Source organism: Oryctolagus cuniculus, chromosome 10, assembly GCF_051225735.1.
Source record: "Oryctolagus cuniculus isolate XC-2025 breed Fujian yellow rabbit chromosome 10, ASM5122573v1, whole genome shotgun sequence".
Taxonomy (NCBI): domain Eukaryota; kingdom Metazoa; phylum Chordata; class Mammalia; order Lagomorpha; family Leporidae; genus Oryctolagus; species Oryctolagus cuniculus.
This window is the reverse complement of record NC_142876.1, coordinates 83,137,592-83,164,222: the sequence shown is the minus strand read 5'-3', so window position 1 is coordinate 83,164,222 and position 26,631 is coordinate 83,137,592. Positions and strand designations below refer to the sequence as shown.

Here is a 26,631-nt window from a genome sequence, read left to right as displayed (position 1 = left end):
GTTGCAGTATCTTGTTTGCTTATAGCAGATGGGTGTATAAACAAGCAAGTGAGTGATGGTCTCCACACTCCTCTAGAGCTTGTAGGAAACAAAACAAAAGTGTGCAAATGCAGCTTTATTTTTCCCTAGGCTAAGAACACACAGTCCAGTTTTCAAGCTGTTCAAAATCTATGGGTAAGTTCGTGTATCTTTCTGCTATTGAACCTCTGTTTAACTCTGTGGAGGATAAATCCTGACACCTGCATCTGAAAATGGATAATTTAATTGGCAGTGACATCTGATTTGTATTATTTCAAATGCAAGCATTCAGTGACTCTGATGACTATGACTGTGTGCAGGTACTGTCCATCTGTTTGCCCCACAGACTTGTGACACTCTTGAATAGTCTGTAGGATGCTGACATGTGTCCACAATGGGTTCCCGGTCTGTTAGATATGCATCTTTATGCCCAATTTAAAAAAATGATGGTTCTAGGCCGGCGCTGTGGCTCAATGGGCTAATCCTCCGTCTTGCGGCGCCGGCACACTGGGTTCTAGTCCCAGTCAGGGCACCAGTTTCTGTCCTGGTTGCCCCTCTTCCAGGCCAGCTTTCTGCTGTGGCCAGGGAGTGCAGTGGAGGATGGCCCAAGTGCTTGGGCCCTGCACCCCATGGGAGACCAGGAGAAGCACCTGGCTCCCGGCTTTGGATCAGCGCAGTGCGCCCGCCGCAGTGGCCATTGGAGGGTGAACCAATGGCAAAAAGGAAGACCTTTCTCTCTGTCCCTCTCTCTCTCACTGTCCACTCTGTCAAAAAATAAATAAAAAATAAAAAATAAATGATGGTTCTAAGATCTTAGTTATGTAACAATTATTACAATAAAAAATATTTCTAGACAAAGAGCATGCTTTTTAGTTAATTTTTTAAAAAGAAAGATTCATTTATTTACTTATTTGAAAGCAGCAGAGGTGCCTATGCTGTGGTGTAGTGGGTAAAGCTGCTGCCTGCAGTGCCAGCATCCCATGTGAACACTGGTTCAAGTCCCAGCTGCTCCACTTTCGATCCAGCTCTCTGCTATGGCCTGGGAAAGCAGTAGAGGATGGATGTGAACTTCATGTGTAGGAGATCCAAAAGAAGCTCCTGAATCCTGACTTCAGGTTGGCACAGCTCCGGCCATTGCAGCCATCTGGGGCAGTGAACCAGTGGAGGGAAGACCTCTCCCTCTGTGCCTCTTCTCTCTTTGTGTAACTCTTTCAAATAAATAAATAAATAGATATTTTTTAAAAGGCAGCAGAATGGCAGAAAGAGAATGAGAGACTGAAACAAAGACACTGAGAGATCATCTGGTTCGCTCCCTAAATGTCCGCAACTGCCGGCTGAGTCAGGAGCCAGGAGCTCCACCTATGTCTCCCATGTGACTGCAGGGACTCAAGTACTTGAGCCATCTTCCACTGCTCCCCAGGTGCATTAGTAGGGAGCTGGATTGGAAGCTGAGAAGCTGGTATGGGAACCTAGCTGTAATGGGATGCAGGTGTTCCAAGCAGTGGCTTAACCTACTCTACAACAACGCCAGCTCACTGTTTAGTTGATCTAAAAATATTTTTTCTAGTATAGATTTATTCCAGCATTTTGAAAGTATTAGGTCTTATATTGTAACAGCTCATTAGACTTCATCAGTGCACTAGAGAGTATGCTGAATATAAACACCTTCATTTGTGCGTTCATTCACTCCTTCCTTACTAAGAAACTATCTGCAGCGCCCCAGTGCTTAATTTGATTCTTAACGCGGAGCAGACACCCAATGAACTTGAGGTGACTGAATTTACTCACATACACATTGTTTTATTCTCTTATCGACATTTATGGGGCAGCCACCGAAGGCCAGTTACTATGCTCAATCACAGGGACACAGTGCTTGTCAATGTACACCCAGTCTCTATTTCTCTGGAGCTTAGAGTAATTGATATATTTCACAGTATCACGCTGCATGAGGATTGTCATCCCTCTGAATGAGGCCCTATTACTACCTGTTCTGGTGAGTAGATGTTTAATGAATGGTTCTCAGCCCTGTCTGTACTTGGAAACTACCTGCGATGCTTCTTGAAAATACCTAGGCCTGAGCCCTAACCCAGACTAACTGAATCATATCACGGCAGGCAGGACCCAGCACTGGCCACTTTTTAAAAACTCCCAGAATCACAGATCCTTTGTTTCTCTGCAGGTTGTTTGTCCATAGTGGTCTGAAAATACTAATATTTGTCTTGACTCTTTCACAAGAGGGAGACCGCACTCATATTACTTTTAATATGCTTGTTATTATTGTCCTATTTTACTATTAATTATTATTTGTAATCTACTACTATGCCTGATTTATAAATTAAACTTTAATATAGGTATAGATGATAATATAGGACCTGGTACACCCTTGGTTTGAGACATGGGGGTCTTGGAATGTACCCTTGGCAATAAGGGGAAGTTATTGCACTAAGTGATTTCTTATACCTTTGGTATCAACTTTATGTGTTTTGTTGGTATTGGGTTATGAGCTGTGTTGATATATGGGGTATGTTTGATATATCATTGCTGATGGTTAGGTTGAAGTTCTAACCCCCAGTACATCATATTGTGATCTTATTTGGAAATAAGGGTAATCTACAGGTTAAAATCAATCTGCTTAAAATGAGGTCTTTAGGATGGGTTCTGGTCCAAAGTGACTGTGTTCTTATAAAATGGAAGTTTGCACACAGAGACACACAAGGCAATCACCATGTGAACATGAAGGCAGACAGTAGATTATAACTTCTATAAGCAAAGTATGATGATCGATCAGCAAAAACACCAGTGACTGGGAAAGCCTCATGAGACAGATTCTGTCTCACAGCCCTCAGAAGGAACCACCTCTGTTAGCACCTATAACTTGGACTTGTGGCCTCCAGAACTGAAAGAGAATAAATTTCTTTTGCACAAGCCATCTGGTCTTTTGGCACCACTTTTCCAGGGCAGCCTCATGAACAAGTTCAGTCATCATCTTTAGAACAGCATTTGTAAAGGGCTAGCTCTTTGAGGTGGTCTTTCTTCTTTTTTTTTTTTAAAGATTTATTTGAAAGGCAGAGTGAGAAAGAGAGAGAGAGAGTGCGAGCAAAAGACACACACACACACACACACATACACAGAGAGAGAGAGAGAGAAAGAGAGAGAGAGAGAGAGATGCATAGATGCATCTACTGGTTCGTCACCAAGTACTTAACAGCAGAGGCCAGACCAGGCTGTAGCCAGGAGAGACCGGAACTTCATGCAGGTCTCCCACATAGGTGGCAGGGCCCCAGCTGCCTGGGATAGCTTCCACTGCTTTCCTAGGCACATCAGCAGGAATGCTGGATCTGAAGTGGAGCAGCCAAGACTTGAACCAGCCGTCGTTTGGGATGCCTGTGTCACATGCAGGTAGCAGCTTAACCTATGCCAGTCTCCTGTCTTATCTCTCTCCTGAGAGTGGGCCAGCCCCAGCCTCTGAACCCCAGCTGAAAGCTCTGTGTGCTGCTCTCCAAGCAGGCTCACTGGTATTGAGAGTCAAAGTGTTGACGTGTAAATGACCAGCCCACCCGAGTCGGAGAACTCCAGCTTGACTCCATGATGAATAATCAATGTGTGATAATTCTACTTGCCGAGCAGAGCTCCGGGCCATAGTAGCTGTTCCCGGCAGATCGATAACAGACTCAGAGACACTTGTTTCAGTGGCTGTTTAAATTCCGCCTCATCATTTGATTTGCTCCGACAACATTCAAGTCTTGCCTCTTTAAGTTATTGTTTCAGCAAATTCAATTTGCAATTACTTTCAATATGAAAAGTCTCAGAGATTCCATTTAATGCATTATTAGCTGTAAAATCTACCACTGTTTCAACAGCAGAGTGTGAGGAGCGGTTAGTTTGTTGATCGGTTCTGCTTTTTCCTTGGAGTTTCTGACCATGAACAGTTCCTTCAAAATTCCTGATCATGGGACCCAGGTTTGAACTGCATTTGCCTACAGAGACAGGGATTTCTTGGGGAAATATAAGCTACTCTGAAGATAGGTTATTCTCAGCAGTGAAGCTTCGCTTGTCAAATATGGGGCCATGCACTAAAACTCATGCAGATTTTGTTTTTCAGTTGAGGAACAACATGACTATAACAGCAAGTCAGCCTTAAGCAGGGGGACAAGGGAGAGTTTACTGCTTTGTTATTTGAATTATTTATAGTCATGTCTTTTGTTTCACTGCAAATATTAAAAATGAAGAAAATCTTCCCTATTTGAAACCTAACAGACCATGGTGTATAAGATCCGAGAAGATATTTCCAGCACTTAACTTCTTGGACAGCAGCATTAGCCAAGCACTGTCCTCTTGCCCTGTTCTTGTTCTACTCCCTCTTATTCCCCACCCGTCTCCTCCAGTGTAAGGGCCTGATCCCACATCACAGCTTCCATGTTTATTGCTAGCATGCTGTTCCCTCCCATTTTTCCCTGGTTTGTTTCTTATCAATTGGTATGATTTGAATATGACTTGACTCCAAACTCAGGTAGGATTTTCAACCATTGAAGTCCCACATTACAGTACTAAGAGTCCAGTGATAGTGCTAGTGGATGTGCCTGGCCTCTCTCGCCATGGGTCATTTCGTGGTAATCTTTTTCAGCCACTGTGGCCTCAGAGTTTCTGAGGGTGAGAACAAAAGCTGCCAAGCCTCTAAAAGCCCAGGTTTGGAGATACACCCCCAAAACATTTTTGTCCAGATTCTGTTGCTTGGAGAAGGACACAAAGCCAGCAAAGTTCTAAATGAGTTAGAGACGTAGATTTGGTCTCTTGATGAGAAGAATGGCAGTAGAGCATGGGCTGAAGGGACAAGATTCACTAGGATCGTCATCACACTGAACTTCCCCAAGACCCAGGTGATGCCTTTCTGTGTAAACATTCCAGCGCTGTTAGTCAACTTTTCATTACTGCAACCACATTATCCAAGAGAACCTGTCTAGGAAGGAAGAAGATTTGGCTATGGTTTTAGAAGCTGACAGTCCAGAATCAGGCAAAGCCCTTAGTCTGGCACCTGAGGAGGGCAGTGGATGGCAGAACAGGTGCAGCAGGAGGATCCAGTGGCCGACCTGGAAGCAGTGAGAGGCAGCAAAGTCATCCTCTGTGCCTAGAGGTCCCTCTGCCTAAAGCCACCAAGCTTTGATCACAGAGGCTCCATCCAAGTGGCTTCAGCCAACTGAATCGCTTTCCAAGGCCCCACTGCAAACACCATAATTGGATTAATGTCTGTCATGAGTCTGTTACTACAAAACTCTGTAGACTGAGCCTTTAACACATGGACCTTTGGAATACACCCAGACTTTTATCCAAACCAAACACCATCTGAGTTACTTATGATGTCAGCTTTTGGGACATATGAAAAATGTCTTATACACTCATGACTCAGACATTTGCATTTCTGCTTTCTCTCATAATAACCTGAGAAGTATAGCCACTCAATAAATGCCTCATTGTTTTTTTCTGCCACTACTGTACTTATATTGATATCTTTAGGCTAAACTTTATTTTTATTTTCATATTGGCAGATGTGCAGAGATTCTCCAAATACCTTAGGTGCATCACTTCAAGAAAATGGGAGTGAATCCTGGAATAAATTATATTGATTTTAACTCAGACATTTAAATTTATTTTGTTTATTGCTTTTGCAATTGAAGAATTGATCTCAGCAAAGCAGACAGAACAAAAATAGATTGGTTTTATTGAATTCACAGTGACCTGATTAAAAAACATAGTCATTAGGAGAAAAATAATCTTACTCTCTATTTTATTACAGAATTTCTTCTTCCACAAATTAAGTGATCTAATAGAGTAAGTAAAAATATGATGCATTTTAATTGGTGTTGTATAGAATGGTTTGTGCCTGTTAGCAAACATGTGTTTTAGAATATTTCCCTTTTATTCAAAGGATTGCAAAACTCAGTTTTTAGCAGGTGTCTCTCACTAGCCAATACTTGTATGTTGAAAGCACAAAATCTGATGGCCAGTCACACAGTTCACATGGATACTGATTTAGATCTTTATTGATACTGATTTAGATCTTTATTTCTGGAAAGAGATGTTAAAGTGTGAGTCCTTAATCACATAAGTTATTTTCTTAAAACAAAATAAGCTCTTACATTTCATTTAGAAAATTTCTGGACGGCAGAAGGAAATAAGGAAGAAAGTAAAAATCCTGCAGTCTCCTGAAATTTCATCTTGAGTGTTAATTAAGACATAACATCCACCACGTAATTAAGTTGTAAATTTTGCTATTTGAACTTGGGAGATGAATAGATCTGAATTCATTTTCTGATAGCTCATTCACTCAGAAGCCTGGTGCTACTTCCTATCTGAAGTCGAAGAACCAAATAGATTTTGGATAGCACAGAATCTCTTGTTCTTTGAACTTGCTGTGCAAACTCAATACCAGAGTTGGATAGCGAGGGGTACTTACATACAGATTATCTAAGCTCCTTAAAGAAATTGGTGTCCTGCTGATCCCATTGTTCATACTGTTTCTAAGTTACTTTCTTCACTTAAAAATATATTGTGAAAGGAAGATTGCAGCTGAGAAATGTGATTTGTCATTGTTTCAAAACCCTCATACAAAAACACAACAAATAGATAATAAAATCAAAACCTTTAGGTAATATTTAGCACAAAACTAATAATGAGATCTCTCCAGGAACTCTGAATTGGATCCATGAACAAACAAGTAGTAAACATGATGTGATAAATGCTCTGTCTGAGCACTATTTTTTTTTTAAGGAATACAAACTTCATGCATTTCATAAGTACAACTTTAGGAATATAGCGATTCTTCCCACCATGCCTGCCCTCCCACCCCTCCATCTCCTCCCTCTCCCATTCCCAGTCCCATTATCCACAAAGACCCATTTTTAGTTAACTTTATTTATTTATTTATTTTTAAAGATTTATTTATTTATTTGAAAGGCAGAGTTACAGATAGGCAGAGGTATAGAAAGAGAGAGAGAAAGAGATCAGAAGAAGAGCTCAGCAGGTTAATGCCCTGGCCTGAAGTGCTGGCATCCCATATGGGCACCAGTTCTAGTCCCGGCTGCTCCGCTTCCAATCCAGCTCTCTGCTATGGCCTGGGAAAGCAGTAGAAGATGGCTGAAGTCCTTGGGCCTCTGCACCCCATGTGGGAGACACGGAAGAAGCTCCTGGCTCCTGGCTTCAGATTGGCACAGTTCCGGCTGTTGCAGCCATCTGGGGAGTGAACCAGTGGATGGAAGACCTCTCTCTGTGTGTTTCTCTGTAACTCTGTCTTTCAAAAAAAAAAAAAAAAAAAAAAAAAAAAAAAAAAAAAACAGAAGAAGAGCAGCCGGGAGCTGGGACACAAGCTGGCACCCGTGTGTGATGCTGGTGCTGCAGACGCAGGCTTAGCCTACTCTGTCACAGCACTGGCCCTAAAATTATTTCTTAAAACTTGAAGTTTGTGAAACCTTGAGGAGAAATATGTAGACAATCAGAAAAGTGTTTGAAATAAGCAGTAAGAACCACCTCCCCAACCCTGGCTGCACACCCTTTCCTGCTGCACTCCATGGAACAACTGTCTTTATTATTAACATGTTCATGTTTTTTAAAATAAATGCAGTTATTTATTTATATAAAGAGAACAGATTTAATGTATTTCATACATACAGATTTTTTTTTTTTTTGACAGGCAGAGTGGACAGTGAGAGAGAGAGACAGAGAGAAAGGTCTTCCTTTTGCCGTTGGTTCACCCTCCAATGGCCGCCGCGGCCGACGCGCTGCGGCCGGCACACTGCGCTGATCTGATGGCAGGAGCCAGGTACTTGTCCTGGTCTCCCATGGGGTGCAGGGCCCAAGCACTTGGGCCATCCTCCACTGCACTCCCGGGCCACAGCAGAGAGCTGGCCTGGAAGAGGGGCAACAGGGACAGAATCCGGCGCCCTGACCAGGACTAGAACCCGGTGTGCTGGCGCCGCAAGGCGGAGGATTAGCCTAGTGAGCCGCGGCGCCGGCCATGCATACAGATTTAAGAACATAAAGGTATTACCTGCCCTTCACTCACTCAGCTGTGGAGCCATCCAATCCTGGGGTTTTCTTCCCTCCCTCCCTCCCTCCCTTCCTTCTTTTTAAAAAGATTTATTTATTTGAAAGGCACGATTACAGAGAGGGAGAGACAGAGAGAGAATATTCCATCTGCTGGTTTATTCCCCAAATGATTGCAGGAGCCAGGAGCTTCTTCCAGGTCTTCCATGGGAGTGCAGGGACCCAGGTACTTGGGCCAGCTTCCACTGCTTTCCTAGGCACGTTAACAGGGAGCTGGATAGGAAGCAAAACTGCCCCAACTTGAACATAAATCAAAAGCAGATGAAATATGTGTGTTGAAGAGCTTTCTGCACTCCCATGTTCACTGAAGTACTATTCAGGATAGCCAAGTTACAAAAGCAACATAAAAGTCCATCAACAGATGAATGGATAAAGAAAATTGTGAGGGCCAGTGCTGTGGTGTAGTGAGCTAAGTCTCGTCTGCAGCACCTGCATCCCCTACGGGCACTGGTTCAAGTCCCAACTGCTCCACTTCCAGTCCAGCTCTCTGCTATGATCTGGGAAAACAGTAGAAGATGGCCCAAGTGCTTGGGCCCCTGCACCCATGTGGGAGACCTGGAAGAAACTCCTGACTCCTTGTTTTGGATCAGCTCAGCTCTGGCCGTTGCGAATATTTGGGGAGTGAACCAGAGGATGGAAGAATTCTCTTTCTCTGCCTCTGCCTCTCTGTAACTCTATTTGCCTTTCAAATAGATAAATAAATTTTAAAAAATACAAGAAAATTGTGATACATGCACAGAGTAGACTATAATTCACACTTAAAAAAGGAAGGAAATCATGGCATTTGCAACAATGTAGCTGAACCCTGGGGGATATGATTTTTTAACATTTATTTAAGAAATATAAATTTCCAAAGTACAACTTTTGGATTATAGCAGCTTTTTCCCCCCATAACCTCCCTCCCACCCACAACCATCCCATCTCTCACTCCCTCTCCCATCCCATTCTTCATCAAGATTTATTTTCAATTATCTTTATATATAGATCAATTTAGTATATACTAAGTAAAGATTTCAACAGTTTGCACCCACACAGATACACAAAGTGTAAAGTACTATTTGGGTACTAGTTATACCGTTAATTCACATAGTACAACACATTAAGGACAGAGATCCTACATGGGGAGTAAGTGCACAGTGACTCCTGTTGTTGATTTAACAATTGACACTCTTATTGATGATGTCAGTAATCACCCAAGGCTCTTGTCATGAGCTGCCAAGGCTATGGAAGCCTCTTGAGTTTGCCAACTCCTGTCTTATTTAGACAAGGTCATAGTCAAAGTAGAGGTTCTCTCCTCCCTTCAGAGAAAGGTACCTCCTTCTTTGATGGCCCATTCTTTCCACTGGGATCTCACTCACAGAGATCTTTCATTTAGATCATTTTATTTTATTTTATTTTATTTGCCAGAGTGTCTTGGCTTTCCATGCCTGAAATACTCTCATGGGCTTTTTAGCCAGATCCAAATGCCTTTGGCTGATTCTGAGGCCAGAGTGCTGTTTAGGACATCTGCCATTCTATGAGTCTGCTGTGTAGGGGGGTATGATGTTAGGTATAATAAGGAAGGCACAGAAAGACAAACCCTATGGGATCTCACTTGTTTGTAGAATTTTAAAAAGTCAGTTTACAGAAGTAAAGAGGAGAGTAGTGATTATAAGAGGCTTTGGGGGCTGGGGGCTGGGGAGATGTTAGGCAAAGTACAAAATTTCACTGAGACAGGAGGAATAAATTGCAGATGTCTGTTATACATAGTGGTGACTATGGTTAATAACAATGCATTGTACACTTGAAAATTGCTGAGTATACTTTAACTGTTCTCACCACAAAAGAAGATAAATATATGAGCCAAGATGTGTGTTAATTATCTTGGTTTAGCCATTCCACAATGTATCTAGGTTTCCAAACATTATATTGTATATGATAATACACTTTTTGTCAAATAAAACATTTCAAAAATCAACAGAATAAAATTAGTGATTTAGATTAATGGTTATGATTTGGATAAGTAAACACATTTGGGAATTTGCATCAGAAAGGGCTTTTTAAAAAGACTTATTTATCTGAGAGATAGAGTTACAGACAGAGAGAGGGAAAGACACACAGAGAGAGGTCTTCCACCTGCTGGTTCACTCCCCAAATGGCTAAAATAGTCAGAGCTGGGCCAGACCAAAGCCAGGAGCCAGAAGCCAGGAACTCCATCCAGGTCTCCCACAGGGGTGGCAGGGACTCAAATACTTGGTGTATCATCTGTTGTCTTCCCAGTATGTACATTAGCAGGATGCTGGATGGGAAGCAGTGTAGTTGGGACTAAGTCCTAGGCACTCTGATATGGGATATGGGCATTCCAAAGCAGCAACATAACTTGGTATGCTGTGATACCTGCCCCTCAAAGAGATTTTAATGAAATTTCATTATCTCTCTCTCTCTCTCTTTAGATTTATTTATTTGAAAGGCAGAGTAACAGATAGAGAGAGATCTTCGATCTGCTGGTCCACTCCCCATATGGCTGCAATGGCCAGAGCTTGGCCAATCTGAAGCCAGGAGCCAGGAGCCAGGTAAGAGTTCAGAGCAGTGTGATTAGTTTTCCCGTCCCAGGATTTCAGACTTGCTTTGAGGTCCCATTTTAGCTTTCAACCTGGAGTGGAAGGACATGGACTTGAGTGCCATCTTGCACGCTGCGACTTTGAATCAGTCACTTGTGGGTACCTGAAGCCCCATTGCAGAATGAAAAGGGTAAAACCAGGTCCTCTTGAATATTTTTTCACTGTTATTTGATGGTGCCATGAAGTCAGAGTAATTTGTTCAAGGTTGTTTGGAGAATTTTAGAACCTATTCAATGCATAGTAATTTTAAAACTTCTCCTTTTTTTTTGTCTTATTTATATTTAAATATATACAAAAATACATTTTCTCTCATGTTCTGTGCATTTAAACCTATTTTCCTGTTTAATAGCCTGTTCATCATTAGCAGTACATTTCTCAATGATGACCGACTTTTCAATTTCGTGCTTTTGCTTTTTTTCAGTGCTCTGTTTTAATTTCTCCAAGATTTCATCTGGCGTTTAGAGGCCAAGAGCTTCACCACCTTCTCCGGAGATCCAGCACCCTTATCCAAAACCACGTCAGTTTTCCTGAGCCCTAAGACCTTGGAAAGGTACCGAAAAAGCTCCGTCTTAGCCTCTCCTTCTGGCTGAGGTGGGGCAATAGCTACATTTACAGCTTCAGCTGTCAGTCTGTCACAGCGTTCTGCTCAGTGCCTGGTTTGACAGTTTTGAGGACACAACTTTTAGGATCAATGGCCACATGGCCCAAGTAGGAAGCGGTGTCTCTTGGTCCTTGCTCTGGCTTTGACTCTGGCTCATCGCACCTGCTTTCCTGGGCATGTTGGTGCCAAAATGGAGCCCAGCATTAGCCCGGATACCAAGGCCTGGCCCAAGCTCCCTTAACCAGCAGCTGCCCAGCCTCAGCATCCCCGCGAGATGGGCCTGCACACAAACATTTATTATCTATGAAACTCATTATCTAGAGGTGTATTTATAAATCAACAAGTGATCCTTTCTCATGCAAATCAAGATTAATATGTGTAAAATAACTGATCTCATTACATGTTGATAGCAGACTTTTCACTGGATCTTCATATTTCATACTGTACTGCTTGATCAGATTGAATGTTGAACATTAGAAAGACTATGAACATTTATGAAAAATGACATAATTTATTTTGTGAAATCAAGTCCAAATATGTAAAAACATGGGGCCTGAATTAATTCATCAAGAACATCAATAAGCTGATAAAGCAGGGCCATTCTCATTTCAATCATAATCTTTAAGCTGTATTCATAGAAAAATTACTTATTAAAGCAGCAATATATGTGATTAATGGGTTGGTAGTGGTACTAATTACTCATTCGAATGCAAGGACTAAAATACCCTAGGACTTGAGGAAATATAGTGATTTTCATTAAAAGGATTGGCTGAGTCCCAAAGTCTCAAATGGGTTTGTATTCCAAGCTGTAAGACCATGGTTTTGATCTAAAATGAAAAGGAAATTATCTTAGGAAGTTCTAACATGGTACTAACACAGGAAAGCCTTTCTCTTTCATGTTTATTTAATCAAAACTCCTCACTCTAAGATAAATAACCAGGTTTCCATTTGCCTACATAAATTTTTCAAGTTAAATTTTGGGTAGCAGGTTAAGCTGCCATTTGTGACCTGGGCACCCCATACTGGAGTGTGGGTTCAAGTACTGACATCTGAGTTTCCAATCCAGTTCATGTGCTGGGAAAGCAATAGATGCTGGCTCAATACCTTGGGCCCCTACCACCCATGTGGGAAACCCTGGTGGAGGACTTGGCTTCTGGCTTCCACGTGGCTTAGCCCTAGCTGTTGTGGCCATTTGAGTAGTGAGCCAAGAGATGGAAATTCACCCTCCCCCAACCCCACTACCATCCCATCACTCTGTGTTTTAAATAAATAAGTAAATCTTTTTAAAAAGGTTACATTTGCAAGATTTCCTTTTCTTTTTTTTCTTTTTTTAAAGACTTATTTTATTTATTTTAAAGACAGAGTGACAGAGAGAGGTAGAGACAGAGAGAGGTCTTCCATCCACTGATTCACTTCCCAGCTGACTGCGACGGCCAGAGCTGCACAGATCCTAGACCAGGTCTCCCCCATGGGTGCAGGGGCCCAAGGACTTGGGCCATCTTCTACTGCTTTTACAGGCGATAGCAGAGAGCTGGATTGGAAAAGGAGCAGCCAGGACTAGAACCGGTGCCCATATGGGATGCCGGCACTGTAGGCCAGGGCTTTAAGCCTCTGCACCACAGCGCAGGCCCCCAAATTTTCTTTTCCTTTTAATGCTCAATCATCTATGGACAAACATTTTCCCATGTCCTATGGCTAATTTCATGGGTCCAATCTTACAGCGGTGGGCTATGTGGCTGTTTGAATAATAACCAAATTTTAAAACACATAAATTCAGTTGAGCACTAGATAAGCAGCATTAATCATCATTAGAAGACAAGCAGTGCAAGTAAGGATGGCTTGCTTATGTATTACAACCATTTTCTCCATCATTACCACCGAACATTCTAGCTTGGAATGAGGACAGAGACTGGGTACAAGAAAACATGCTGTTAAGAGGAAGATACTGAAACACATCTTAAAAATAAGAAGCAGGGACCGGCGCCGCGGCTCACTAGGCTAATCCTCCGCCTTGCGGCGCCAGCACACCGGGTTCTAGTCCTGGTCGGGGCACCGGATTCTGTCCCGGTTGCCCCTCTTCCAGGCCAGCTCTCTGCTGTGGCCAGGGAGTGCAGTGGAGGATGGCCCAAGTGCTTGGGCCCTGCACCCCATGGGAGACCAGGAGAAGTACCTGGCTCCTGCCATCAGATCAGCGCGGTGTGCCGGCCGCAGCACGCCGGCCGCGGTGGCCATTGGAGGGTGAACCAATGGCAAAGGAAGACCTTTCTCTCTGTCTCTCTCACTGTCCACTCTGCCTGTCAAAAAAAAAAAAAAAAAAAAAAAAAAAAAAAAGAAGCAGTCTGAAGGAAGTCAGATGACTTTTAGAGTCCACATTCAAGTTAACATTCTGATAATTGATGGCCATTTTCACATGAGTAAAACATCTAATCTTGATAAGCTAACAATGACCAAAGGAAATCTCACCCCACAAAGCACTCTCGTTTCATTCAAGTTCTGTAGAGATGAATGCTGGAATCACTGGAGGGTTGCCTTTTGACACCAAATACAGAAAACAGAGCTTGATGTTTTATTTTTCATCCCAAAATAAAAAAGTCACAGATTCCAAATATATCAAAGAATAGCTTAAAAAACGTTGAAACACAAAGGCAACATTTTGAATTGTGAAAGGTATCATCTTGTGAGTGATGAATCCAGGCAAAGTTTTGTCTGTGCAGAAAAAGAGGGCTTGGCAATTCCTTTTTTTTTTTTTCTTTTTAAAGATTTATTTATTTATTTTTTTGGGAGGCAAAATTATAGAAAGAGAGAGGGAGAGACAGAGAGAGGTCTTCCATCTGGCTTCCCATCCACTGGTTTACTTCCCAAATGGCCACAAAGGCTGGGGCTGGGCCAGGCTGAAGCCAGGAGCCAGGAGCTTCTTCCAGGTCTTCCACTTGGGTACAGGGACCCAAGTACTTGGGCCAACTTCTACTGCTTTTCTAGGCCATTGGCAGAGAGATGAATTGGAAGAGGAGCAGCCAGGACATGAACCTGCATCCATATAGGATGCCAGTTGGCAGTTTTACACCTGCCCTGGTCTTGGGGCTGGTAGGGAAGGTCAGGAAATAGCAGAGTGATATAAAAAAATACACTCATTACTTTAGACCTTTTGCTATCTGTAAGTCTAATTAAATGTACAGTTTTAAGTAATGGGAATTTAGCATAACAGTTGAATATATAACTATAATTGTATTTGTTTATTTTTAAGTCCGGGATAGATTGCTAAAATAATGATTCTCTAGTGGCAGTGGATAACAATTCATGGATAATAGAAAATGTAAATAATCATTTTTACCCTTGAGATTGTTGAGTCTGGACCTCTCTACAGACTCACATAACAATCTATTGAACATGCAAAATCAAGCTTATTATTAAATCTTTGGGCTGGTGTTGTGGTACAGTTAAGCCACTGACTGTGACACTGCAACCTATATAAGCACTGTTTATTATTATTTGACAGGTAGAGTTATAGACAGTGAGAGAGAGACAGAGAGAAAGGTCTTTCTTCTGTTGGTTCACTCCCCAAATGGCTGCTACGGCCGGTGCTGCACTGATCGGAAGCCAGGAGCCAGGTGCTTCTTCCTGGTCTCCCATGCAAGTGCAGGGGCCCAAGCACTTGGGCCATCCTCCACTGCCCTCTCGGGCCACAGCAGAGAGCTGGACTGGAAGAGGAGCAACCAGGACTAGACCCAGTGCCCATATGGGATGCTGGCACTGCAGGCAGAGGATTAACCAAGTGAGCCACGGCCTGGGCCTCTATAAGCGCTGTTTGAAGTCTTGGCTGCCTCACTTTAGCTCCCTACTAAAGCACCTGGCAAGGCAGCAGAAGATGGCCCAAGTGCTTGGATGGAGTTCCAGGCTCCTGGCTTTGGTCTGGCCCAGCTCTGGCCACTAGGGTCATTTAAGGAGTATACCAGTGGATGGAACCTTTCTCCCCACACCCTGATTCCTGGTAACCCTGCCTTTCAAATATATAAGATGTGTCTTTTAGAAAAATTGTTTATCCTGCTGTAATAAGGGAGAACACGTTTGACAAAGTCCTTGTACTGTGTGAAAATGTGAAAGGAGGCCAGGAAATTTACAGGTTTTTGGGGGGTGGGATGGACAATTTGGAGGAGAATCTCCCTAGATAGAAAACGGGTTATGACCGAACAGAGTTTAAGCATGATAAGGAGAGGACTGGCGGGCACCTTGAGGTGAAGGTCGGGGAGAAAATGAGGAGCAAGAGGCTAGTCTGGCTATGTGGCCTTAGTGAATGCTCTCATCTTCTAGGGGCAAGGCTGTATGTTGTGTTTGCTTTTTCTCAGAGTATTTTTACTTAGGGAAAATGCGACCTATCCCTAAATGGTTTCACCTGGGGTAGGAACGAGCATGGGTCGTTGCAGTATTGTTTAAGGTGGGGAGGAGGAATTATGCAGCGTGCTAGGCAGCTTCGGAGATTGCCCCCTGTGACCCCTGCTCTTCCATGAACGTCTCCCTTTGAGTGTCAGCTGCACTTAAGGACTTATACTGAACAGAACAGGGAAAACTTGAGAACCTATCACGTCTGAGAGCAGCTTACAAAAACTCCGGCTTCCACGTTGCTGCTCCCTCTCTCACTTGCTCTTGCAGCTCTTGACGTAGGGGAACCAAGCTGGGAAAAGCCCCATGAAGAGGTCTACGTGGCAGGAATTAATGTCTTCAGCTAACAGATAGCAAGTCCGCGAAGCCTGCCAACAGTCGTGTGAATGACCCTGAAACAGATGCACGGAGCTGAGCTGTTGCTGGGTTCTGGACTCTTGGAAACCACGAAATAACAGGTACTTGTTTGTTTAAGATGTATGTTTCCAGGTTATTGGTTGACAGATAACTAACACAGGTTGGTATCAGTTTCCAGCTTGCAAAATACACCTTCTCCTGAAAAGTTTGCTTATTTAAGAATAAGATTTTTATTGCCCAAATATTGGCTAATTTGCACATTCTTCAGTGAAGGTGGTTTTGAGACTGTGCGGTGTGTCTGCTGTTCATATCTTTGTTTTGCTTTAGAGAAACTGGCCATATGTGGAGTAGTGCGGTGGGCACGCAGTGGAGAGGCAGCTGAAGGCACTGATAGAGGATTAACACTTGCCTGATGAGTGTGCCGTGGTAGTCCTGTACAGAGCTCCTCCCTGAGCTAAGGAACTTTTCTCTGTAGTTGTCTTTGGCACCTGGTGGGCTTCAAGTCTGAGAGCAGACATTGTCAAATGTAGAAATCTCCAGCCTCAGTCTGAATGTTGGGTAGCTGGAGGAACTGCCCCAGTACTGTTCCTGTCACTGTGTGTGGCTGACATTCACCCATTCTACGTACAGGCTGCTGACAGTGGGGGAACACTCTTCCCTCTTCCCCAGCCCAGGGAAATTCAGGTCTTGCAAGGGAAACAGCTTGTCAAATTTTTTTAAAATATTTATTTATTTATTTGAAAGGCAATGTTACAGAGAGGCAGAGGCAGAGAGAGGAGAGAGAGAGAGAGTGGGGGGGGGAGGGAGGGAGAGAGAGAGGAAGGGAGAGAGAGGGAGGGAGAGAGTTCTTCCATCCACTGGTTCACTCCCCAGATGGCCGCAATGGCCACAGCTGAGCTGATCCAAAGCCAGGAGCCAGGAGCTTCTTCCTGGTTTCCCACTTGAGTGCAGGGGCCCAAGGACTTGTATTGGGCATTGCCTAAAACCTCCATTACAATATGGCACCTGGCGGATGTTCGAGGGGCGTGTCTGTGGCTGCTGCGGTTAAGCCAGGTAAGATCGGACCACCGGCAGGGATAGGTCCGCTTTAATTCCGGACACGTGGACAGTGCATGATCCCTCTACTTTGCTTAAGAAGCCCCTGTGCATAGTCCACCCACACCTTCATGACCTTTTGCTGATTGGCTCCCCTGCTGCGCATGTCTTTTTGTAAGCCTTATAAGCCTGTATACTTCCTCAATAAAGCAGTTCCTGCTTTGACAGAACTCACGGGTGCTTGCTGTGTTCTTGACCCATCGACCTTACCTTTCCCTTTCGCCTTGTCGGGGAGTGCTTGTACTATTCCCTGCTGGTCAGGGGCCAGCCTCAGGCTTAAGACCCACAGACTTGGGCCATCTTCCACTGCTTTCCCAGGCCAGAGCAGAGAGCTGGATCGGAAGTGGAGCAGCCGGGATTCTAACCAGTGCCCATGTGGGATGCTGGCACTGCAGGTGGTGGCTTTACTGGCACTGGCCCCAGGCTTTTCAATTTTTTATCATTGTTTATATTTCTAAGAAAACCGTAGGAAGAGTGTTAGTCTGAGACATTTTGAAAAGGGGTATGTGGTTACTAACTGGAGGAAGAAACATTGGAGTGCAAACTCAAACAAGATGGAGTTTCTTACATTTTGGAAAATTGTGAAATGACAGTTTAGTGCTGTCCTGAAAAATTTCATGATACCAAGTTTGTCCAATCCATTAACAAGCTGATGTGTTTGGCAGAGCAAAGAGATAGACAAGAGTGTTAGAATGCATTCGTGTGTTGCATTCCTCCTAATGGCCTTGGTCTTAAACTTAAATTCACATGGAGTGGAACTAAATTCCACTTAGCCCAAGTGTTCATCTTACTCTGGGCCATACATGTGTATTTTGTCTCCTTTTCAATTTGTGTATTTTATCAGCTCTCTTTCTATTTTTCTTCACTTGTCTATAATTTTTTATGCCTATTAATACCCAGTAGTCTCCTTCCCCCTTTTGCAACATCTGTGACCATGTTGAATGATGAAAAGGAGGTTGAGTGCCACTCCATGGGCAAATTTGTATACAGCAGGGACTGAGCAAACAGTTGCCCTGTTATTATACCATTGGTCCTCAGGAGAGCCACATCCTTCAGGGTAGAATCATCTCAGTGCTACCTGTTGTGGGTTATGTGCTGTGATCTTTCTACTCTCTCAGCCTCATTTTTAGCATCTAAAGTTTTCTTCTGCCATCCTGAAGAGCTGAATGGATACACAGTTCACACAGAGAGCCTCTCCAAGTCATTGCAAATATCTTCATTTATGAACCCCAGTGGTTATCCCATATGTTTATATTTCCTAGTCGAAATATTCCTTACTCACCAATAAGTGAGTATTCCTTACTCACCGATTCAGGTGGGTTGCAGCTAAGTCTACAGTAACATTACTTTCAGAAAATCTTCTAGGATCACAAGTGTTTGCATGCCCATATGCGCTGTGTTGGTAACTCCAGTACCTGCTGTGGTTTGGATGTGGTTTCAATGAGTGTCCAAAGGTTCATGTGCTAGATGCTTGGTTCCCAGTGAAGTGATGTTGACAGGTAGAACATTTACGAGGTGAGGCCCTTGAAAGCTGTTGGGTCATGGGGGTACCACCCCTAGAAGGGTTTAATACTGGTTTCCTGGAGTGAATTTTCATGAGAGCAAGTTCTTATAAAGCAAGGCCACTCCATGCACATGGGCCCTTTTCACACAGCCACCAGGTTGTGGCAAAGTTAAGGGGGCCCTCACCAGAGGCTGAATAGGTAAGGCCACCCAATCTTGGACATTCAGCCTCCAAAACTGTGAGCTAAATAAACTTTTTAAGGTACCCATCTTCAGGTATTTTGTTAAAATAGCAGAAAACAGACAAATATAGCAAAAGGCCTTGTTCTGAATCTTTACATCAGAGAGGAAAGGTGTTGATCATTCACTGCCCTAACCCTGGTGTCTCCCAGGTAATTCAGACCAATGGTGTGTTTTGTAGCAAAAAAAAAAAAAAAAAAAAAAAAAAAAAAAAAGGCATGAGACGGAGAGAGAAGTAGCTTCTTGTTAACTCTGCAGTGCAATCAGGTAGTGGTAGTAACTCAGAAAGTTTCTCTCTCTCTCTCTCTCTCTCTCTCTGTGTGTGTGTGTGTGTGTGTATGCCTATGTGTCACTCCCCAAGGATTCTGCCTCGGAAAGTCTAATCCATCAACCCATTTGACTTATTACCATTATGTATAATTTTGAGGTTTGTGTCAAAGGAACAGGTTTGTTGTGGTTGTTCTAATTATAGGGCCATCAGATAAAATATATTACACATGTAATTTTATGGCAGGTCATTTAGGAAACAGGCTTAGTTTCTCTAGTTTCTCATAATTTAACAAAGGAAGAGAGGGAGTGATCTAAAGCTTAATTAAACCAATGTTAGTACATGCAGAAGTCTAAGGGATCCAGATATTGTAAATCTGTATTGAACATGGCTAAAAACACACTCAGAACAATTGGGGTTTAATTTGGACACAGACATGTATATTTTAGATTCATATTTGCCTTTATTTCATTTTTAACAAGAGTGAAACATATGTTTTGCCAATATTCCTATTAGTAGTTGGCTGCTTTTACTCTGGTGACCAGTATTTTTAATTGCATTTTTATTTTGAGATCCTTTTGATTATTTCATGATGCAGAGTCACTTGCAATTGTAAGAAATCCCATGCATGTTTTACACAGTTTTTTCAGTGGTAATATATTGCAAAATTATCTACCATATCACAGTCAAGATATGGATATTGACAGTCAAGAGCAACATTGTCACCACTTCCCGGTTTTCCCTGTTACCTTCTGTATATGTCATCATCCCTCTGTCCCTCTCCCCTTCCTGAACCCCTAGCAAACACTAATTTTTATTCATTTCTGTGATTTTTGTCATTTTCAGGATATTATATAAATGGAATAATGGAGTATATAACCCTTTGGAATTGATGTTAAGTCTTTTTTGGGAGTTTAAAATTACAAATTCAATTTCCTTAATATCTTTAGGGCTATTCAAATGATCTAATTCATTCTGGATGAGTTGTGAAAGGGTTTTTTTTTTTTTTTGGCCTTGGTTCATTTCATACAAATTGTCAAATTGATGTGTGTAGAATTTTCATAACAGCTTCTTATATTTTTTTTTTTAAGATTGATTTATTTTAAAGGTAGACAGAAAAGGAGAACATCTTCTGTTGCGAATACACTTCCCAAAGGTCCACAAAACCTGGGCTGGGCCAGGCTTCAGCCAGGAGCCTGGGTGCAGGGGCCCAAGCACGTGGGCCATCGTCTGCTGCCTTCCCAGGTGCATTAGCAGGGAGCTGGACTGGGCTGGGATTGGTGCTCTGATACGAGAATCCGGCTCCATAGGTGGCGGCTGAACTCGCTGTGCCACAATGCTGGCCCCTCTGACTATACTTTGATGTTTTCAAGGTCTGCAGTGAAATCCCTTGCTTTGTTCCTAATGTTGGTACTTTGTGTCTTCTCTCTTGTTTTGACAGTGTTGATTGAGATTTGTCAATCATTTCAGTCTCTTCAAGGAACCAGCTCTTTGTTTTCACTGATTTTCTCCATTGTTGCTTGCCACTCTCATCTTTGTTGCTTCCAGGTTCTGTTTGCCTTGTGTTTATTTTGCTCTTTTTTTTTTTTTCGTGATTGGTGAGGTGGGAGCTTAGACTCTTGATTTGAACATTTCTTCATTCCTATACCTACTTTTAATGCTGCCAACTTCCCACCCAATATGTCTTTTGCTGTGTTTGCTGTGTACCACGCATTTTGATACATTGTGTTTTGATTTTCATTTACTTCAATATATTTTTTATTCATTTCCCTTGAGACTTCTCTTGGCCCATGGATTTTTTTATAAGCATGTTTAGCTTCCAAGTATATAGGCACTTTTCTGTTGTTTCTGTGTTACTGACTTCTAGTTTGATTCTGTCGTGGTTGGAAAACACATTCTGTATGATTTAATTTTTTTACATTTCCTGAAATTTGTTTTATGGTTCATTTTTGTGTATATTCTGTGGACACTCAAAAGAAGCATATATTCCTTTTTAATTTTTTTAACTTTTATTTAAGAAATATAAATTTCCAAAGTACAACTTTTGGATTATAGCGGCTTTTCTCCCCATAACCTCCCACCCACCCGCAACCATCCCATCTCCCACTCCCTCTCCCATCCCATTCTTCATCAAGATTCATTTTCAATTATCTTTATATACAGAAGATCAACTTAGTATATACTAAGTAAAGATTTCAACAGTTTGCACCCACACAGACAGACAAAGTGTAAAGTACTGTTTGAGTACTAGTTATACCATTAATTCACATAGTACAGCACATTAAGGACAGAGATCATACATGGGGAGAAAGGTACCTCCTTCTTTGATGGCCCAAAGAAGCATATATTCTTTTGTTGTGTGGAATATTCTATAAATGCTGAGTGGTGTTGCTGAGTTCCACATTCTGGCTGATTTCTATTTAATTTTTCTATCAATTGTTGAAGAGGAATGTTGAAGTCTGCAAAAATAATTGTGGATTTGTTGCTTCTCCCATTTGGCAACTTGCTGCATAGCCAGTAGGATTGCTGTCATTTTGGTGGATTAACCCTTTAATCATTGCAGTGTATCCCTCTGTCTCTGTTAATTTTCTTTGTGTTGAAGCCTATGTTATTTGATACGATATAGCAATGCCAGAATTCTTTTTAAAATGTGTGATATAATTTACATACATAACATTCTCTTTTAGATTGTACAATCCAATAGTTTTAGTATAGTCACAAAGTTAATTGTATGCAACAATTACCACCATCTAATTCCATAATATTTTCATCACTTCCCCTCATAACACCAACTCCATTATTGGTCACATGCCATTCTTCTCTCCTGCTAACACTTGGCATCCACTAATTTATTTTCTTTCTCTAATGCTTTATTTATTGTAGCAATCTTATATAAATAGAAGTATATGAGATATATACTTTCATGTCTGACTTTTAATACTGAGTACAATGTATTCATGATTCATTCATGTTTTAGTACCTCCTTCCTTTTTAGCAGTGAATTGTATGGATTTACCACATTTGTTCATAGGTTCATCATTTATTTGAGTGATGGACATTTGGAATGTTTCTACTTTTTAGCTCTTATAAAAAGCATTGTTAAGAACATTCGTGTGTACACATAGATTGCTAGTTCTCTTGGGTCTTGAGGTGAAATTGGACAACCATATTTAACTGTTTGAGAAACTATAAAACTTTTTTCTAAAGTGGCTACAATATTTTACTTTCCCACCAACAATGTATAAGGGTTCCTGTTTACTCATCTCTTTTCTAATACTTTTTAAAAATTTTTGGTCTTTATTGTTATAGTCTTCCTAGTTGGTGTGAAGTGGTATCTCATTGTAGTTTTGTTTTGCATTTCCCTAATGACTAGTGATATTGAGAATCATTTTCCATGTACTTGTTGGCTATTTGTATGTCTTCTTTGAAGAAATGTCTATTCAGTATGATCCATTTTAAAATTATGTTGTCTATTGTTAAATTGTAAGAGTTCTTTATATACTCTGAATATAGTCTATTCTGGATACTAAATCCATACATGACTTGCAAGCATTTTTTCCCCTCTCTGTGTGTTGTCTTTTTACTTTCTTGATAATATCCTTTAAGTACAACAGTTTTTACGGTTTTGACAAATTGCAATGTATCTGTTTTTTTCTTTGACTGTTATGTCAAGTGTCATATCCAAGAAAACATTGTCTGAACTAAGATCATGAATATTTATACTTATTTTTCCCCAGATAGTCTTATAGTTTTAACTTTTACATTTATATCATGATGCATTTTGAGTTATTTTTTGTGTGTTATATGAGTTACACGATCCAATTTTATTTTACAAATGTCACTACATTTCTGTTGATTACTGTTTCCATAGTATATCTTTTTGCATACTTTAACCACTTGTATTTTTATGTTTAAAGTGAATTTTGTATTAAAGCATAATTTATATGCTTTAATTAGTATAGTTAGACCATTTACATTTAATGGAATTATTGTTATGTTAGGGCTTAAGACTGTCATTTTTTATTGCTATTTTAAAAGATTTATTTATTTATTCGAAAGTTGGAGTGACAGAGACAGAGAGTAGAGACAGGAACATGCTGGTTCATTCTTCAGATGCTTGTAGCAGCCCAGGCTGGGTTGGGGGACATCAGGAGCTTGGAGCTTTATCCAGGTCTTTGTATGGGTTACAGGAACCCACATGCTTTGGCCATCACCTGCTGATTCCCAGGTGCATTACCAACAAGCCTGTTGGGAGGCTAAGGAGCAGGGATCAGCTCCAGGCACTCTGATGTGGGCTGTGCATGTCCCAGGTGGTGGCTCCTCCTGCTGCACCACAATACCCACCCCCTGCCATTTACATTTTTGATTTCTGGTTTTTTTCTTCTGTGGGTCATGTGATCACTTTCTAGAATTAATTTTGGTTTGTACATTTTTGATTTTTAGTGGTTGATTAAATAATAAAATTGCTTTTCTTTATATCCCCTTTCTTGTACTCATTTATAACATAATGATCTTAAGTATTCCTGGGAATATATTTAATACCATATCAGACAGTGTTGTGACTTGCTTTAGCCATCAAAGGTGGATGAGAAAACTGACAAGGAGAAGGAAAATCTGGTATTTATCTACATTTTTGTTTACCATGGTCTTTCTCCTCTTTGATATTCTGCAGTTCCTTCTTTTATTATCTCCTTTCTGTTCAGAGAACTTCTTTTAACCATTCCTTTAGGTAGGACTGCTGTAGACAGATTTCTTAGTTTTTTTTCATCTGAGAAACATCTTGATTTCTTCATTTGTGAATGATATTTTCTCTGGATGTAAAGTTACACCTTTATACTTCTTTTTATTTATCATCTGAAAAATGTTGTCAGGGGTTATTTCTGGCCTCCATGGTTGCTGGTAAGGAATACATTGTCATTTGAATAGTTTTCTTTTACAGATGTCATTTCTTTATTGCTGCTTTTAAGCAATCCTATGATAATTTATGCATATATGTATATTCTTTTTTAAAAATTATTTATTTATTAGAGAAGCAGAGTTACAGACAGAGAAGGTAGAGACAGAATGGTCTTCCATCCACTGCTTCATTCTCCAAATGGCTGCAGTAGCCAGGGCTGGGCCAATCCAAAAACTGGAGCCAGAAGCTTCCTCTGGGTCTCCCATGTGGGTGCAGGGGTCTAAGAACTTGGACAGTCTTCTATTGCTTTCCCAGGTCATACACAGATAGCTGGATTGGAAGTGAAGCAGCTGGGACACAAACCGGCACCTATATGGGCAAGTAGAGGCATAGCCCACTACAGCACAGTGATCGTCTCTGTATGTATATTCTTTATTCTTCAGAATTTCAACTGTGATGTTTCTTGGTATTATGGGCTAAACTATGTCCTCTTTCTCAACTTCATGTGTTGAGATCAAATCTCCCAATGCAACTGTGTTTGTATAAGGAAGTCATGAAAGTTGAATGAGATCCTAAAGAAGATGAGACCCTTAGACGATGGAAGTGGTGTCATCTTAAGAGGAAGAGACACTAGATCCCTCTTGCTTTCTCTCTGTGGGTGCACAGAAGGCAGACCCCATGAAGACATAATGAGAAGCAGCCATCTACAAGCCAGGAAGAAATGCCTCCAGAAACCTCCTCTGCCAGCAACCTGATCTTGGATTTCTGGCATCTAGATTTGTAAGAAAATAAAATTCTACTCTTTATGCTCTTAATCTGTGATATTCTCTTACGGTACCCCAAATGGACCTTGAATAGCGTACAACTTTTTTTTTTTTTTTAGTTTATCCCATGTGTGGCATGCTCAGCCTGTAGGTCTATGGCTTTTGCTGAATTAGGAAGTTTTTGGCCATTATTCTCTCAAATTCTTTTTCAGTCCTGTTCTTTCTCTTCTCCTATTGGGACCTTACTGATGTGGATGTTGATCTTTTTGTTGTTAGCCCCGTGGGCTCTTGAGGCCACAGGTGCTACAGGCATTTAGTTAAAAAAAAAAAAAAAAGATCTGTTTTCCTCATGTTCAGATGGGGTGATATGTGTTCATGGTTTGTTCATCTTTCCTTCTTCTTCTAATTCTGAGCCCATGCTTCCAGGTTTTATATTTTGCTTTTTTATTTTTCAAGTCTAAAATCTACATATTGATACTTCTACTTCTTTACTGAAATGTTATTTTTTCATCTGTTTTCAGAGTATTCCTAATTGCTTATTAAATCTTTGTGTGTTGATTGCTTTAAAATTTTTGTAAGACAATTTTAACATCTCTGTCTAGTGTAGAGTTGACATCTATTGATTTTTTTTTTAACTCGATTTGAGGTCTTCCTGGTTCTTAGTATAATGAGTGGATATATATATATATATAGCATTCTCCAGAACCCATAGGGCTTCGTAAATTTGCCAGCAGCACTATGCAGAGAAGCACTGATCTCTGAACTGGCCTCAGAGTTACATTTCTGTATCAAGTGCTGGTGAGACCACAGATACAGTCCTTAGAAAAATGGACTCAGACATCCTACAAGTAAGTCTTCAAAAAGAACTCATCTGCTTCATACGCCTGAATTATATGGATGCAGTCACCATCTGCTGTGGACACAGCTTTTACATGCCCTGTCTTTGTCTTTCCTGGGAAGAAACCCAGTGTACAGTGTACAATGAACTGTCACAATTCCATGAAAACCAATATTCAGGGCCAGTGCTGTGGCGCAGTGGGTGAAGTGGCCGCATGCAGTGCCGGCATCCCATATGGGAACCGGTTAGAGTCCCGGCTGCTCCAATTCCTATCCAACTCTCTGCTATGGCCTGGAAAAGCAGTGCAAGATGGCCCAAGTCCTTGGGTCCCTGCACCCACATGGGAGACCCGGAAGAATCTCTGGCTCCTGGCTTCAGATCAGCACAGCTCTGGATGTTGTGGTCAATTGCGGAGTGAACCAGTAAATGGAAGACTTTCTCTCTCTCTCTCCCTCTCTCCCTCTCTCCCTCTCTCCCTCTCTCCCTCTCTCCTCTCTCCCTCTCTCCCTCTCTGCCTCTCCTTCTCTGTGTAACTCCGACTTTCAAACAAATAAATAAATCTTAAAAAAAAGAAAGAAAACCAATATTCACTTGAAGAACCTTGCGTCCATTGCTAGAAAAACCAGTCTCCAGTACTTCCATCTGCTAGTTCACTCCCCATTTGGGGAGTGAACCAGGGCTTGGCCAGGCAGAAGCCAGGAGCTGGGAGCATCTTCCGGGTCTCCCACGTGGGTGCAGGAGCCCAAGCACTTGGGCCATCCTCTGCTGTTTTCCCAGATGCATTAGCAGGGAGCTGGATTGGAAGTGGAGCAGCCAGGACTTGAACTGGTGCCCATATGGGATGCTGGTGCTGCAGGCTGTAGCTTGACCCACTGTGCCACAGCATCTGCCCCAAAGAAGATCTTTGGGGACAAGGAGAAGAGCCTACTCTGTGTGCTCTGCTCTGACTCTCTAGGGCATGAGGCTCACAGACACT

The 26,631-nt window shown here is 41.7% G+C and overlaps 1 long non-coding RNA gene and 1 pseudogene across 3 annotated transcripts in view; one reads left to right on the top strand and one right to left on the bottom strand.

Moving 5' to 3' along the window:
• Nucleotides 1-7,458: 7,458 nt before the first annotated feature.
• On the bottom strand, nt 7,459-11,585 carry LOC149124318 (UPF0235 protein C15orf40 homolog pseudogene; annotated as a pseudogene).
• Nucleotides 11,586-15,077: 3,492 nt separating this feature from the next.
• LOC149124317 (uncharacterized) overlaps nt 15,078-26,631 on the top strand; it is a 118,985-nt gene continuing 107,431 nt past the window's right edge. For 2 of the 3 annotated variants that reach the window (XR_016214211.1, XR_016214212.1), the window contains exon 1: nt 15,703-16,151. This is a non-coding gene — a long non-coding RNA (uncharacterized LOC149124317). Of the gene's footprint in view, nt 15,305-15,702; nt 16,152-26,631 lie in introns of those variants that run through there. The other variant, XR_016214213.1, reaches the window with a different exon arrangement.